Source organism: Cebus imitator, unplaced genomic scaffold, assembly GCF_001604975.1.
Source record: "Cebus imitator isolate Cc_AM_T3 unplaced genomic scaffold, Cebus_imitator-1.0 Scaffold136, whole genome shotgun sequence".
Lineage (NCBI taxonomy): Eukaryota > Metazoa > Chordata > Mammalia > Primates > Cebidae > Cebus > Cebus imitator.
Genome location: NW_016107451.1, coordinates 4,343,504 through 4,347,959, shown reverse-complemented (window position 1 = coordinate 4,347,959; position 4,456 = coordinate 4,343,504). Strand labels below are relative to the sequence as shown.

General features: G+C 51.2%; 1 long non-coding RNA gene across 2 annotated transcripts in view; it reads left to right on the top strand.

Moving 5' to 3' along the window:
- LOC108313422 overlaps positions 1–2,521 on the top strand; it is a 33,449-nt gene extending 30,928 nt beyond the window's left edge. Inside the window, exons 2-3 of one of the 2 annotated variants that reach the window (XR_001829082.2) lie at positions 1,723–1,962; positions 2,269–2,521. This is a non-coding gene — a long non-coding RNA (uncharacterized LOC108313422). The remainder of the gene's footprint in view (positions 1–1,722; positions 1,963–2,268) is intronic. The other variant, XR_005202357.1, reaches the window with a different exon arrangement.
- The last annotated feature ends 1,935 nt before the right edge of the window (positions 2,522–4,456 follow it).

Sequence of the window (4,456 nt, the reverse complement as noted above, 5' to 3'; positions counted from 1 at the left end):
CAAGGTCTCACTCTGTCACCCATGCTGGAGTGCAGTGGTGCAATCACAGCTCACTGCAGCCTCAACCCCCAGGGCTCAAGGGATCCTCCTCCCTCAGCCTCCCAAGTAGTGGAACCACAGGCTTGTGCCTCCACACCCAGCTATTTTATTTTTTGTTTGTAGAGATGGAGGTCTCCCTATGTTGCCCAGGCAGGTCTTGAGCTCCTGGGTTCAAGTAATCCTCCTGCCTTGGCCTCCCAAAGTGTTGGGATTACAGGCATGAGCCACTGCACCTGGCCCAGAGCAGGATTAATGGGGGAGGGAGACATGGCTTATCAAAGAAACCAAGTGCCCACTGTGCCGGCCCTCCATCAAGTTCTGGCAGGACCACACCTCTGTCTACGGAGAAGTGCTTGTTATTTGGATATAGAGTTGGATATGGCTTGGCTCCAAACCCATAGCTATCCAGAGCAGTTGGACCCTGCTCAGACCTGTCTTAAGTTCCCACTTCTCAATCTCCCTCAGGCCAAAACAGTGGTGGTAGTGGGTGTGAAGGTGGCCCCTCCAAGCCCACACTCCTGGGCCCAGCTGTTCCTTGACCCTCTGCTTTCCCTGTGCAGACTCTGCAGACAGCACAGAGGTAACTGTCCTAACCTGATAGAAGACCCTGGAGGAGAAGCGTAATCAGGATTCAGGTGGCTGAGGTTGAACACCAAGTGGCTGCTTTTTGGTGTTTTAGGGTATCCCCCTACCTTGGCTCAGTCCTCTATTCAGGCCCAACTCCTAAGGTCAGCCCCTGACCCCCCTGACATCTAGGCTGTGGTCTGGCCTCTGAGGGAGAGAGCAGCATCTGCCGCCCTGGGACTCCTGGCCTCTTTGTTTTTGCCCTCGGACCTGGGCAGGGGGCCTAGCTTGAATTCTCTCTGCTGGGGGGATATCTGTGTCTCCTGGGTACAGGAGACATTGTCGGATTTGGGGGTGCCTGCTGTATCAGAAGTTGAAGTGGAGACAGTCAAAGGAGGGGAGGGGGGCAGTAGGGGGGTCCCGGGAAGACAACGTTCTGGGATGTCTTAGGGATAGGCCTGCTTGGGTTTCTGAGCAGCTAGGTACATATATGGGGCACCCTCTCCATAGCCTACCAAGGGGCACCCTTCCCATCTGATCTTCACGGTGGGGCTCTGCTGGCCCCCACCTGGTCTCCAATCCTTCCCCTTCCCTATGTAGCTACAGGCTGGACACCAAGCTTCCTCCATCCAGACCTTTGTCACGCTCTCCCCTACTGCAGTGCCTTCAGCTGCCTGACCCATCAATATTCACTCCTCAAAGTCTAGCTCCACTGGATAAGCCACTTCATGACAGCCAGAATCTGATGTTGAACAGCAAGTGAAAACTCCATAGCAGTGTGCTCCTTCCAACCACAAGGACCTGGCCCACAGAGCTGGGCCTGAGGGTATCTGTGGTGCCTGGGGAGGCTGCGCTTCCTCGAGGGCCTGGGAGTTGACACCGCTCTCCCCAGCACACGCACAGATACGTTGAAGTTGCCCTCAGTCCACGAGCCACAGGAACTGGCAAGTGATAATCCAGCTCCCATGCTCGTGGGTGGGAGGGCTCTGAGGTGAGTGGTTTGCACAGTTTCCCAGAGGCTCCCTGTGGGACTGACCTCCAGATGGCCAAGGTGACCACTTGCTTGTTGACACACTGGCCTCCTCCTTTTCCTTGTCTCACTTCCTCATTTCCCTTTAGGTTTCCCTAAGATCAGGCTGTCATGGTCTGATTTGTGTCTCCAAATTCAGATGTTGAAGACTTAACCTCCCATGCGATTGTGTTTGGAGATAATTCCTTTAGGGAGTCGATGAAGGTTAAATGAGGGCATAAGTAGGAGCTTAATCCAATGGGACTGGGGTCCCTACAAGAAGAGGAAGACGCCGGAGCTCTCTGCCTCCACACACAGGGAGGAGAGGTCGTCTGAAGACAAAAGAGAAGGTGGCCAGGCGCGGTGGCTCAAGCCTGTAATCCCAGCACTTTGGGGGGCCGAGGCGGGTGGATCACGAGGTCAAGAGATCGAGACCATCCTGGTCAACATGGTGAAACCCCGTCTTTACTAAAAATACAAAAAATTAGCTGGGCATGGTGGCACGTGCCTGTAATCCCAGTTACTCAGGAGGCTGAGGCAGGAGAATTGCCTGAACCCAGGAGGCGGAGGTTGCGGTGAGCCGAGATCGCGCCATTGCACGCCAGCCTAGGTAAAAAGAGCAAAACTCCATCAAAAAAAAAAAAAAAAAAGAGAAGGTAATAGCTGTCTACAAACCGAGAAGAGGAGCCTCAGCAGACAATGAATCCCGTTGCACCTTGGTCTTGGACTTTCCAGCCTCCAGAACTGGGAGACAATAAAGTTCGGTTGTGTAAGCCCTCCAGTGCATGGCATTTTGTTATGGCAGACCTAGCAGATTAATACACCTGCCGATTAAACTACTTGTTCTCCCCTTGTCTCAGGGTTTGCTCCTAGGGAACCTGGACTAAGACAGACGCTCTGCTTCATTAGGCCCCAGGGAAATGTAAATGAAAACCACAATGTGATGCCATTTCACATGGACTAGGATAACCAGAAGGAAATCTGACCACATCGGGTGCTGGTGAGGATGGGAAGCTGTCATATACAGCTGATGGAGGTGTGAGTTGGCAAACTACTTTGGAAAACTGTTTGTCAGTATCAAATAAAGCTGAAGATATGTAAACTCTATGACCTAGCAACTTTGCTAATAGGCACACCTCAGCAGAAACACATACAGATGCTCACCAAAAGATAGGTGCAAACATATTCAAAGTAGCACTCTTTGGGGAAGCTCAGAATTGGAAGCAGCCCAACTTCCATCAGCAGAATAAATCGACAAATTGTGGTGTAGCCACACAATGAAACACTAGACAACAATGAAAAAGGAGAAACTTCTGTTACATGCAAGGACATAGATGAATCTCAAAAATACAGTGTTACGCAAAAGAAGCCAGATGCAAACACGTGTACACCAGAAGACTCAATTTATATGAGGTCCAAAAGTGTAAGATTCCTACAAAAGGGCATACAAAACATTTACGTACAGCCCAGTGAAATTTCACAGGCTGAAAACACCCACGTAGCTTGCATCTTGGACGAGAAACAGAATATAGCCACTACCCCAGAAGTCCCTCCTGGCCTCCTTTCAGCCACTGACTCCCCAGGGACCTAACCATCCTAACTTCTAACACCGTAGATTAGTTTTGCCTATATTGAAACTGTATAGAAAGGGAAAAGTATGATATGTGCTACTTTGTTTTGTGCTTCTTATTCGAGAGATCATCTATGGTTTCATGCAGTTGTAGCTTAATTTATGTAGTCATTCTACTATTGCTGGGCTTTTCCGTCGTTTCCATTTGGGGTACCATGAATCGTGCTACTATGAACATTCTAGTGCACACTGTGTTGGTGAACAGGCCTAGGCATTTCAGTATACACCTGGAAGTGAAATAGCTGGTCCTTTGTTGGCTTTGATTTCATTTTTCACCTCCCCACCTTCCCATCCCCACCCTTTTTGCTTTCCTGATCTCCACACAGGGAAATCAAGGAGGTCTCTGATTCCCTTTCCAGGTCGAAGTCAGAGAACCTCAGTTTCCCCCTCTGGCTGGGGCATGCCTGCTTACTCCAGGTGCTGTGAGGCTCCAGGACCTTCTTGAGAGAGGAGGATCAGCTTGTAATCTCTTTAACCTCCTGGCCCAGCTCCTGGCATACCTGAGGCCAAAGGTGTCCAGAGCAGGGCTGATAACGGCAGGTCTAGCCCCAGCTGCCCCATGGGCCAGGTGCAGGAAGAAAGGCAGTGGGTGAGCCTTGGGTCAGGGCCAGGCCAGGCAGGGGAAAGGCTGGAATGGACAGGTCATGACCCAGGCTGGGTGGTGGCTGGGGCTGAGAGGCCCAGGGTTTCCTGGGTGGGTGCTTAATGGGCCTGGGAACTGTGTACCTACCCAAGCACAGCCTGGCTTCCTCAGTGCCTGCCTGCTCTTCTCTGGGCTTTCTTCTGTCAACTGGGAATCAGAGTTGCCTCCTCGCCTGACTGAGGATTAAAAGAGATTGTAGATGTTTACTTGAGGCCAGGAGGGCACTGGCTGCCCATTTCACCACCAAGGAAACTGAAGCTCAGAGAGGTTAGGGCGCTTCTCTGAGTTACACAGAATTTGAACCCAAGTCCACCTGGCTGTGGTCCAAAGACTGTGATCTTCTAACTTCCTGAGACTGAGGCTGCCTTGGAGCTGACATGGTTGATTTAAGGGGTTGAAGGAAGGTCAACTGTCAAAGTCAAGCTGTGTCTTTCCCAGTGCTCGAGTGTCCACCATGAAAGCTTCATTCCTCTGGGTGAATTAATGCCCTATTCCAAAAGCATGTAGGGATGAGGGGAAAGATCTCTCGTCCAAGTACTAGCCAGGCTGAACCCTGCTTAGCTTCCAAGAA